Source organism: Tursiops truncatus, chromosome 6 (genome assembly GCF_011762595.2).
Source record: "Tursiops truncatus isolate mTurTru1 chromosome 6, mTurTru1.mat.Y, whole genome shotgun sequence".
NCBI classification, from domain to species: domain Eukaryota; kingdom Metazoa; phylum Chordata; class Mammalia; order Artiodactyla; family Delphinidae; genus Tursiops; species Tursiops truncatus.
This window is the reverse complement of record NC_047039.1, coordinates 71252375-71265213: the sequence shown is the minus strand read 5'-3', so window position 1 is coordinate 71265213 and position 12839 is coordinate 71252375.

Genomic DNA, 12839 nt, shown 5'->3' with positions numbered 1-12839 from the left:
AACTGCTGGATCACCATTTTTTTGAGGAACCTCCAGACTGTTTTCCAGTGGCTACCACCCACCAATGGTGAGCGAGGGTCCCCTTTTCTCCACCTCCTCCACAACATTTGTTACTTGTGTTCCTTTTGATGATGGCCATTCTGACTGGTGTGAGATGGTATCTCATTGTGGTTTTGATTTGCATTTCCCTGATGATTAGTGATGTTGAGCATCTTTTCATGCATCCGTTGGCCACCTGTATGTCTTCTTTGGAAAAATGTCTATTCAGATCCTCTGCCCATTTTTTAATCCGACTGTTCATTTTCTGCTATTGAGTTGTATGCGTTCTTTACATATTTTGGATATTAATCCCTTACCAGATATATTATTTGCAAATATGTTCTCCCATTCAGTAGGTTCCTTTTTCATTTTGTTGATGATTTCCTTTGCTGTGCAGAAGTGTTTTAGTTTGATGTAGTCTCACTTGTTTATTTTTAGTTTTGGTGTCAAATCCAAAAAATCATTGCCAAGGCCACTGTCAAGGAGCTTACTGCCTATGTTTTCTTCTAGGAATTTTACAGCTTTGAGTCTTACATTCAAGTCCTTAATCCCTTGTGAGTTAATTTTTGTGTATGGTGTAAGATAATGGTTGAGTTTCACTCTTTTGCATGTGACTGTTCAGTTTCCCAAAACCATTTATTGAAGAGACTGTCCTTTCTCCATTGTATATTCTTGGTTCTTCCATCATAAGTTAATTGACCACATATACATGGGTTTATTTCTGGCCTCTATATTCTGCTCCATCATTTTAAAATAAAATATTTTAATAAAAAGAAAAGCTTACATTACCACTAATAGAAAGTAACTGTGAAATGGAACTAATACACTGTTGTCCGTATCCTGCTCTGTATTTGTTGAAAGGGGAGATGTGTCAATGTTAAAAGAGACTTTCTCCTTCATGTACTTGGGAGTGTTGAGAAAAGAAACTGATCAAGAGAATGAGAAGACAAGCCAAAAACTGGAGGAAAATATTTGCAAAAAAACACATCGGAAAAAGTACCATTATTCAAAATATACAAAGAACTTGTAAAACTCTATTTAGAAATGAATGAAATGGGCAAAAGACCACAGAAGGTATGCATATGGCAAATACACATATTAACAGATTCTCCACATCATATGTCACCTGGGATATACAAATTAAGACAACAATGAGATACCACTGCATATCTATTAGAATGGCTGAACTTTGGAACACTGACAGCACCACATGCTGGCGAGGATGTGCAGCAACAGGAACTCTCACTCATTGCTGGTAGGAGTGCAAAATGGATACAGCCACTTCGGAAGACAGTTTGGTGATTTCTTAAAAAACTATACATAATCTTACCATATGACCCAGCAATCACACTCCTTGTTATTATCGAAAATGAAGTGAAAACATGCCCCCCCACACACAAAATTACACACAGATAGTTACAGCAGCTTTTTTCATAACTGCCGAAACTTAGAAGCAATCAAGACACTCTTCAGTAGGTGAATGAATAAATAAACTGTGGTACATCCAGAAAAAGTAGTGTTATTCATCATTAAAATAAATGAGCTACCAAGCCATGAAAATGCATAGAGGAAAGTTAAGTGTATATTACTAAGTAAAAGAAGCCAATCTGAAAAGGCAACATACTGTATTATGATTCTAACTATATGACACTCTGGGAAAGGAAAAACTATGGAGACAGTGAGAAGATCAGTGGCTGCCAAGGGTTGGAAGGAAGGGAGGAGACACAGGGATGAGTAAGCAGAGCACAGGCGTTCTTTTTTTTTTTTTTTTTTTTTTGCGGTACACAGGCCTCTCACTGTTGTGGCCTCTCCCGTTGTGGAGCACAGGCTCTGGACGCGCAGGCTCAGTGGCCATGGCTCACGGGCCCAGCCGCTCCGCGGCATGTGGGATCTTCCCGGACCGGGGCACAAACCTGTGTCCCCTGCATCGGCAGGCGGACTCTCAACCACTGCGCCACCAGGGAAGCCCCAGAGCACAGGTCTTGGAGGGTAGTGAAACTTTTCTGCAACTATGTATAGTTATAAATGTAAATATATACATATATTCTGAAACCCTAATGGGACAAATGTCACTGTACATTTGTCCAAACACATAGAATGTACAAAACCAAGAGTAAACCCTAATGTAAGTTATGGACTAATATAAACTATGGGTGACAACGATGTGTCGAAGTAAGTTCATCGACTGTAACAAATGTACCACTCTGGTGTGGGATGTCGATAGCTGGAAACTTGTACGTGTGCAGGAACAGAGATTATGTTGGAACTCTGTACTTGCCATTCAATTTTGTTGTAAACCTAAAACTGCCCTAAAACATATATTTTATTAATTTAAAAAAAGGAAGTGAAACATTTCTAACATTCTGACTTTATGACTCAGTGGCATTTAGTCCCATGTTCACGCCCTACTTAAAATACTTAGCCTTTGGGAAACTGGTATCGAAGAAAGGGCATTCAACTTGGGTGCTTATCAGTTTCTAAATCTATTTAATCTAGTGTTAGTTCTTCTCATCCAGATTAAGAACCTTCTTGTCCACCTATCTCTCAAGAATTTAGTGAGATCAAATGTGATAATGCACATAAAAATCCTTGAAAATAATATACAGATAAAAGGAATATTATCTCTGGGATGTCTTAAAGTAAATCGTTCAAATAGTTCTTATGAAGAAAAACATTTTTGTCTCTGCTGAGTTTTCGTTTCCTCTCTTGTATCTTAAAATAAGTACTTCTAGAAGTAGGTTGAGAATGGGGAGAAGCAGAGAGTAGAAAAAGTTGTCCCTATCTCACAATGAACCCACATGGAGAACCCAATGAGTGAACACGTTTCATTCCCTGGCAGAAGCAGAACAAAGAAGGAGGGGAAACATTAAGAAGAAAGAATAGGGACTAGTTCTAGTGGCTTGTGTGACAGGACACAGGAATATCCTTAAATTTGAAAGGAGAGGAAGGGAGGCACTGAGTGCTTTAGCTAAAGAGACACAGGGCTAATCAGACATGGGCCCTGAGGCAGGATTCTGGGCTATTGCTCCTCAGGCCTTTGGTGGAGAAACCCTGACTTAAAAAAGACTTATTCTTTTATCATGAACATAATCACATTTTGAGAATCATTGCTCTGTATCCGTACAACACCACGACATATCAGCCGACCATCTCAGATGACGAAAACAACCGGTATGGCAATTTTTTTCTTAGGTTGTGTTTCATGAGATACATAGGTATTCATCAGGAAGAAAATGGAAATCCATGGTCAAATAAGAACTAGAATCTCTAGGTTAAGTAAAGTACTTATTTTATGGAAAAATGTCTCAGAGTATTTAACTAATGCACTACTCCATTTCCTAGAGGGGTATAAGTAAGCAGTGTTTTCCTAACACCTGACCCCGAGTCCCCTCTAGCCCACCAACCCTCCCTCTCCTTTATTTTTTAGTGTACAACTATATTTGCAAAACTTTGAACTAAGTATATTGAGCAACGCAGGCAGGAGCTGCCTTGGGCTATACTGCTCTGCACACCCCCAGCATATTCAATAAACGGTGGAGGAACAGATGAATAATTTGGACAAACCAGGATTAGTTCCTCGTCTACAACTGTTCTCTTAGAGACTATAATCATCGAGGCCCCTTTCAAAAGACTACACAAACACAGATTTATTGTTTCATAAACAACTTTAGGTAACAGTTAGGCAAACACACACACACACACATCATATAAACTCCTTTTCTTCCAAAAAAGAATGCACACACAGAGAGTGTCTCCCACACCAACACCATGATTTTTTTTTTATGCCAGTGCTAAGAAATGTATCATAAGAGTAAGTTAACTCAGAGCACTCCACTGGGATCTTTAGACCTCATTATTTCTCAGCATAATTAAATCTTTATTAGATTAAATTGCACTTTTTCTGGACTTCTCAATAAATTTAGTACCCAGCCAACCTTTAATGTGGTATTAGATAAGACCCCAAAAGAAATTTAAAGAAGAATAGCCCTTACCACTGCATTCAAAATTCTCAGTTTTATAGAAGAGTCCCCTCAGACATATGCTACCCACATTATCATGGCATGCCTTTCAAGGTGCTTTTTTCCAAATAAGAAAAGGAAGGAATCAATAGAATTAGCACAAGAAGGCTTTCGGCTGGCAAGGAAGTGAAAGGTAAAAATGGAAAGACTTTAAATAAGGAGGATGTGGTTTTTTGACAACCCAGACATACTGGCCCAAATTATGAAGCCAAGCAAAACAGAGGAAAATTCAGCACTGAAATTACAAGACTCTCTTTATGATGCTCAGAAAATAAGTATAATGGCCTAAACGTTGTAGGTTTCTTGTTCGTTCATCAACTACCACATACCCATACCCTCACCCCAGCCCTTCTCTCCTCCAAAATGCTCCCGCAAAGACAACCGCCCCTCCTCATGTTAATCCTGTTATGCCACGTCCGAGGGTTTCAGCGCTTGAAGGAGCAACTTAAAATTTACCCAGAATTAGTGAGCACAGAAGGCTGGTGAACGCTCAGAGCACATTCTGCCTTCAACCTGACAGGGCATCATCAGGAAACTGGCACTATAGCTTTGTTGGCAAGAAAGAGTACTTTTCAATGCACACAGGTGTGGAAATAAAAGCTGTAACTGTCTCGCCAAATATGTTTCTCTTCAACAGCAATGTTAAACCAGCCAAAAACACTGCTGACAACTTTAAAATATGGGAATCAGAAATCAGCAGCGGTTTTCATTCACTGTGCAGCACAGTTGTTGATCCATCTTCCACTTGTCACTAAGTCTATCGAAGGTGATACCAGCACAACCACTTGTAAAGCCCAAATAGTCAGACAACTGGATGTGTCTGTGTAAGGCAGTGAAAATAACTAGTGTTATCTCTCTTTTTTCCTATGAATTGGCAGATGGGCTTTCCTAGTATTCAGTGATCATCCCTGTTGTTGGATTGACACCTCGCATTGAAATGTGTTTTCTGCACACCACAAACCTCTTGAGGGAGAGGATCGTGTCTTAGTCTTCCCTCGTATCCCCTAAGTACACAGCATAATGCTGGACATGTAATAGAAACTTGGAGAGTATTTGCTGAGCCGACCTAAACTGACCTGAACTTGTTCTTCAACCAGGTAGAAGCAGACCGCCTCTCATGTACGCACCTGGAGGCTCCTTCCAGAAGAAGGCTGTTCCCTGTTTGACAGGGTGCAAGTGATAGGAGATCACAGCTTAGCCTGTTGCATGAGACAACTTGTGACGTCCACGTGCTGGGGATCCACCTAGCAGAAGTCAAGCCCTCAGAGCCTTCTTACAGAAAAAGTCACTCTCAGATTCCACCCCACTACACAAACCCACTTCATCCTCAGTAAACCCTGCCAGTACTTGGCTTTTCTCTAGAAGCAAATTTTACAGAAGAGGTTGAGGCAACCAGTGAAACCGCTTGCTGAGCTCTGGCTCATTTTCTTATCTGATCCAAGAGTTTACTGAATAAACTTGCACACCAGTGAGTTGAAAATGATAGTAGTTATGCTTGCAAGACATTCAGTCCTCTTTAGAAGAGAGAAGCTCCTTTCTAAAGGTTGGAATTTTAGAGTTAGATTTTTATATAGTTTGGTACAATTCACTAATGTTCTAGACAGGAGGATGTTTATCCAATCCCAAAGTCTGTCTTTTTTTATAACATAAGTGCACCTTTTTACCATTTATGGCAACACTTCTAAAACTCAAGAAATGAACAGATTGATTCCCTGTAAAGAAAAAACACATTTCCCCTTAAGCCCCTTGTGTTAGCTTAATTTTATTTGAATGTTACTCAAACGCATACAACCTTAAACTTAACAGGTATAAAAGCCCTTATGCTCATAGTTCTTGGACAGCTGAAAAATGTTTAAAATTAAATACAGACAAAAGTTTGAGCCAGTAAACTTTTAATTAGCAATCTTAATTTGATGTGATGGATAATAGTGTGTTGCTGAGAGTTCATCACTCCTTGCAGTCTGAACTCAGAATCTGTATCTATGGTACAGGTCCTTTCAAGTTTGGCAGGCTTAAAAAGAATAGGTGCCGGGCTTCCCTGGTGGCGCAGTGGTGGAGAGTCCGCCTGCCGATGCAGGGGACGCGGGTTTGTGCCCAGGTCCGGGAAGATCCCACATGCCGCAGAGCGGCTGGGCCCGTGAGCCATGGCCGCTGAGCCTGCGCGTCCGGAGCCTGTGCTCCGCAACGGGAGAGGCCACAACAGTGAGAGGCCCACGTACCGCAGAAAAAAAAAAAAAGAATAGGTGCCATTTGATGAGTCCCTTCCTTCAACTGGATTTTACTGCAAAACCTTCATTTACAAAATGCGTATTTGCATCATTTACATATTAAATCCGCCTCTATTATTTTCTTATTAGCTCAAGATAAATAAAGTAGTACCAGTTGGCACTAAAGACACTAGGAACATGAGCACGAACATGGGCACTAAATTCATCCAAATGATCTATATACCTGTCAGGATTTCCTTTAGTTCTAAATTTTTTAAAAAACTCTAACTCAGGGACTTCCCTGGTAGCGCAGTGGTTAAGAATCTGCCTGCCAGTGCAGGGCACACAGGTTCAAGCCCTGGTCCGGGAAGATTCTATATGCCGCAGAGCAACTAAGCCCGTGTGCCACAACTACTGAAGCCAGCGCACCTAGAGCCCATGCTCTGCAACAAGAGAAGCCACCACAATAAGCCCACGCACCGCAAGGAAGAGCAGACCCTGCTCGTCCCAACTAGAGAAAGCACGCACATGGCAACAAAGACCCAACGCAGCCAAAAATAAATTAAAAAAAAAAATCTAACTCAAACTGGGTCACAGCTGAAAGAATCTTTGGCAAACACCCCCTATTGGCTCTGACAGGTTACATGCTCATTCCTGAGGCCAATGGAATACAATGCACTGATCACAATCAGAGCTAATGCCAGGAGCTAGCGACGGGATTACTCTCACCTAAACTGTGTGCCTGAAAAACAGAGAGAAGTGGTTTATAAAGGAAATCAGTGGTACTGTTATCAAGAAAGAATGGGAATAGACGTGTCAAACCACCAACAATAAAGGGCCACGATGCAGCAACCTAGAACATGTTTATATTAACATGTTCGGGTTACTACTAAGATATGAACCCCCAATTTAAAAATTATTATAAAGAACTCAGACCCTGCAAAAGTGGTCCTTAGACATCCCAGTATTTCTCAGACTCCTGTTCAAGAAACACTAATTTAGGGGGCCACAGATTTAAAAAAGGGTGAAGAGGAACTCAAAACTTGACCTTAAAAGTTCAAGAAAGCAGGCCCAGATTAATACATGGAATCTGACCACCCAAATACCTAAGTACGTCTAGGAGTCTATAAAAGGAAGCCATAATTGTCTTTTAGATAAGATGATTTTGCAGTTTATGTAAAGAAAAACAGACTTCCATGCCAATCTTACCACATCAGATGAAATGGCTTTTCACCAGATTTGGAGTTCATATTGGGATGGTCAAGCTTGAACTACAGGCTATATGGCATTGATGAAATCTACTTTGGGAGACTCTGGGAGGCACATTCAAGAGACCACAATCTATCCAGAGAAACAGGGTGACAGAGGTCATGTGACTGCCCATCAGAAAAGAGATGCCATGGATCAAGAAAACAAATAGAAGTTTCAAATATGAGCCTTAAATCAAAAGTTAAAAGAGCAGATACTCTATGTAACAAGTAGTGATTTGCCCTAAGCGCTTCTCTAATGGGTAACACCCTGAAGCATAGTCCCTGACTAAAGCAGTCTATTTATTCAACAATGGCACGTGATTCTTTCGAAGAACGCATAGAGGAAAGCTGACTTGTCACATGAAATAATATGGCCTCAGTGAGAGCACTCATGGCTTTCCCCAGGTAGGTGAATTAACCTGGGCAGGTGTGCACACTGGGACAGAGGTGGGATAAAAGCCCTATTCTCTTTGCCTTTGTTTCTTTGTACTGATATTCTTAGTCTCCTGGAAACTGATCTCGTAGGGAAACTAAGGTTCTCGGCAGCCTGTAGTTGTTAATATGTGAACACAGTTATTACCCACATGAAATAATCTAGGACTTTGATTTTTGTACAAAAGAGGCATGTAGGTCATACTTCTATTCTTTGGCTTCCAGGTAGCAATGTCCCTGAACAACTCCAGATACAAATACAAATGTGCTATTTAAAAGTTTCTGAACACTCTCTCCTTGCAACTTTCAACCACATCCATCGTCAGATGGGAGTCTAGATACTGTTCAGGGTTCTCCTCCTGATTATGCCAGTAGAAATCAGGGTAACTTGGGCCAAGTCACTCAATGCTTTGTGGCTTTATTCCTCTATATGTAAAAAAGAATACTGACACTGTACCCCATTCATATGCTGGAGGGAGAATAAATAAAAGAGATCTTGGATAAGAAAAAGATGTAAAAAATTAACAGCAACAAATAGACATGGGGCTCTATTCAATTATGCAAATATTTCTTGACTATCTACCCACTTCCTAGGATTATTATTGATTCCCCAGTTTTGTCCTATGTTGAGGAGCATATAAATTCAAGTTCACAAGATTGTGCCCGGAAAGGTGGCCAGAACTGGAGCTTTGTGGTAATCTACTGATGTTGACACACATTTCCCGCAAGCAGTATCATAGAAACATATTTTTATATATAGTAAACTGGGGGAAAATCGAACTCACTCTCTATTGTTACAATTACTGCTGCAATATTATTAATTTATTACTATATTTCAATTAAATTCCTCTTACTGGAACTTAAAAACCATGAAAACCCAGACAGACTGAACATAGCAGACCATTAAGTCACCCTCTCCTTACTCATACGATTCCGTTCTAAGGCACAAAGGGACAATATTATAATGTAATTACTACTTTTAGTACCAGTGAGTAATATCAACCCATCATGCAAGCACCAGTAATTGACAAGAACATTTTGTTATGATCTGTGGCTGCAGGCTACTTTTTCTCTCCTCACCCAAGACTAAAAATGCAATAATGTCTTTTATAATGGGGGTGATGTGGCTTGAGAAATATCTGTTTATGATTCATACTAAGGAGGGAGCATAGTCTGCTACACAGCAAGCTGCTTTGCCTCAGAGGAAAACATATTCTATGTTGCATTAACTCAGCTCTGAGGCAAAATAATTATAGCCTGAGTAGGCAGCTCAAACATCAGCTGGCCCTGATATCCCTTCCACACCAGACACCTCCAAATGAGCTTCCAAATGGCTGTTTGAAAGATGTCCTTGATTCATCATCTCACAGATGAGCTAAATGAAGTAGAGCAATGCAGGGTGGCTTATAGCTTGGTCAGATACTTGCTATTTATATGATAAAGAGTAGGATTCTAGAAACCTAGAGTCTAACTATAAAATTAAGCAGCAAATAAAAGCATCAGCTATGGTTCCATTCTGGGGGTCAGGTTCTCCTCCCAATTAAGTCCGACCCCTAAGGAAATTATGATGTGAACAATTTTCATATCTAGGAATCTTCTGCTCCCCGCCTATTCCACGGCCTGTTTTTCTCTACCTACCCAGGATCACATCTTTTTACAGGTTTGCTCTCAGACAGCTGCCCCAAACAGAAAACAATCTGATAAATGTATTAGTTGTTCATTCACTTTTTCATTCATAAGAACATTTATTGAGCTACGTTCTAAGCACTGTACTAGACTCTTAGGGTTCAAAGGTCAATACATCAATATCCTCCCTTCAAAAATGCATCGTCTAATGTCAGATTTAATAGGCTTGGCAGAGGTCAGGGCTAGACTGGAAGTGCCATATGGGTTGTAGTAGGTGGCACTGAAAAATAGAGCATTTAAGAAGGTGGTGAGGGGGCTTCCCTGGTGGCGCAGTGGTTGAGAGTCTGCCTGCCGATGCAGGGGACGCGGGTTCGTGCCCCGGTCCGGGAAGATCCCACATGCCGCGGAGGGGCTGGGCCCGTGAGCCATGGCCGCTGAGCCTGCGCGTCCGGAGCCTGTGCTCCGCAACGGGAGAGGCCACAACAGTGAGAGGCCCGCGTACAGCAAAAAAAGAAAAAAACAACAAAAAAAAGAAGGTGGTGAGGAACGCTAATGACAAACTTTGACAAGGCCTACCCCCTTCTCGTTCTTTGTTTCCAGTATTTGCCAAATCACCAAATCAACTGTAAGAACCTAAGAGCTTTCCATTGAGATCCTGCCTCCATAACCCTCTTTCAATCATTCAGCGTTATTTGGCACCTACTTAGGGCAGGCACCGTGCTTCAGGAGTACCACCTGCAGCCTGCCCTTGAAAGTTCACTGTATACTTGGGGAAACAGTCACTAAACATGAAATTACTCTATCATTAGTGAAGAGCAATCAATATTGGAGATTTGTACAACATGCCATGGGTATGAGAGTGAGTGTGGGCAGTTCATCCTCTCCTTGGGACTTAGGAAATACTTACCAGAGAAGTTAATATCTGAACAAAGTTTTAAAGAATGAGTAGGAGCCAACTATACCCCAATACAAAATAAAAATTAAATAAAAAAATAAAAGATGAGTAGGAGTTATACACGTGAATGGGTAGGGACATATTATATGGCAGACGTCAGCACTCTCTTTGAAAATCAGAAGATTTGGCATCACCAGGCCCAAATTCTTACATATGGCCATAATTACTGCAACTGAGTGGGGTCTCCCATTGGATGCGGACTGTGTTGAATTCAACTTACTTCATTTATTTACATGTTTAACCCCTTAAGCAACTGAGTTTGAGATCTCTGGTCTATTGATTCCAGCTTGGGCCCACATGACCATAAAACAGTCAGTGGAGTTAGTCAACTATGTACAACTATCACTGAATTTGGTTTTCTTTTTTTAACAGAATTGCTTATTGGATATTTTGTAACCATTGATTTAACTTAAATAGATATATTTTGACCATATATACCCATTACCCAAAGTGAAGAATTAAATATTGATGATCAAAGCAGTTATGGATTATTCTATCAATTTAAGAACAAACCAGTCTTAGAGAGAGAGAGACCAAAAGCCTGTCCAAAAGCCCATGTGTTCCATCTACCCCTACATATGTCAAGTGCCACTTTCTCCCATGATATTCCATAGAGTTCTAGTTTAAATGTATGTGAATGTATGTGTGTATAGTAGTACTGAATTAAATTAGGACTCTCCTCATTCTGGTGTGATGCAGTCTGCAGTGATGTGCTGTCTGTGACAGGGCAGAGACAGACTCTCGGCAGCCCAAATTAAAACATCACGCCTCTACCAGCCATGATTCCAACTCTGCATCAGAAGGATCCCATAATCCACCGGCAGAATGACCAGACAGCAAGAGGAATCTGGGTTCCAGTTCAATACCATTCCCTGAAGTTAGATCTGAAGTAACATGCATCTGAAAACATTTGAGCAGCTGTCTACAGAGGAAACGGGGTGGGTGTGTGTGTGTGTGTGTGTGTGTGTGTGTGTGTGTGTGTGTGTGTGTGTCAGATATATAACTTAGAATTTAGACTGTCTCCTTATAAAAAAAGATCAGATGGATGTGCTAAAAGCACTCCCATAGAACAACATTCCTGTGAAGATCTTATAAAAGTTCTAATATCTGAAGAGAGCAGCAAAGCTTGCTAAATTTGGGTTTGCTCGGCTCTGTTTCCTGATGAGGTCTGGTTATACAAACAGTCTGATTTACATGGCTGACGTCAATATACTCTCAGAGTTGAATAACATGCACTAAATCTACTATCACACTTTCATTCCAGAATCAACACAATGAATCTCCTCGTTCCTTGTTGCTTTACTTACTTTAAAAAAAAAAAAAAAAAAGTAGTTCTTTCATGGAGGAAAAAGATTAGAGGGTGGTTTTTTAGTATTTTCTTTTTATAAGGATATAGAGAGCAAAGCAAAAAGAATGGTAGATTTAGCAGTGAGTTGAATCCAAGTAATGGCTGTGAACAGGTGTCTGGTTTTCTTTTTTAATGGCCCTAAGAATGAACATATAAAGACATAAGAAAATTAAATTAAGACCCTAAAAGACTAATTGTAAATAATGGGTTTCTTAAGGAGCAGTTTTTAAATTTTCAGAAAGGTGAGAATATGTCTGAAAATTATAGCAATTCCAGCAATTGTGCCTGATTCATTTTTCCCTGAGCTTCTTGTTTGTTCCCTGTAATATCAGTCCCAACTATGTGGCTGGTATTGCCCATCTGGATGACTTTATACAGAGCTTCGAACTCTATGGCTGCTAAATTCAACTGAAGATCAAAGTTGTGTCTACATGACCAGAGAGAGTTAGAAAAAAAATCAGCATTTTTCCAAGGCCTGTCTATGTTAGGAGAAGCAGGATCCTAAAATGCAGGCCTCACTGTTCAAGGAACTATCCTAACAATGCAGTGAACAGAACCAACTCAATAGACATCACCGTAAGAGAGACCGAGAAAAAGGTTGATTTGCATCAATTCAAGCCAGAAAAAAGGTCACACCCTGAAATCTAGTTACAGTTATTTGTAATAAAACTTAATAATGATAATAATTATTAGCTATTCCAATATATGGCTACTACTACTAATTTTTAAATTTCATTAAGAAAATAAATCGCAGCTATGGCATTTCTAAGATTTCTTTCTTTCCTTTCTAATAAGAATTCTTTAAACTTATACTTTTACGTTTATCAGCACAGGCTTCTGCTTAATATTTTTGCCCCTGGTTTACTGTGCATATTTTTAAGATTAATACTCATTTTCATAGTAGTTTTTGCTGAGCAACATTATTAAGAACTGTGTTCATCTACAGAGTATAAGGCACCTCCC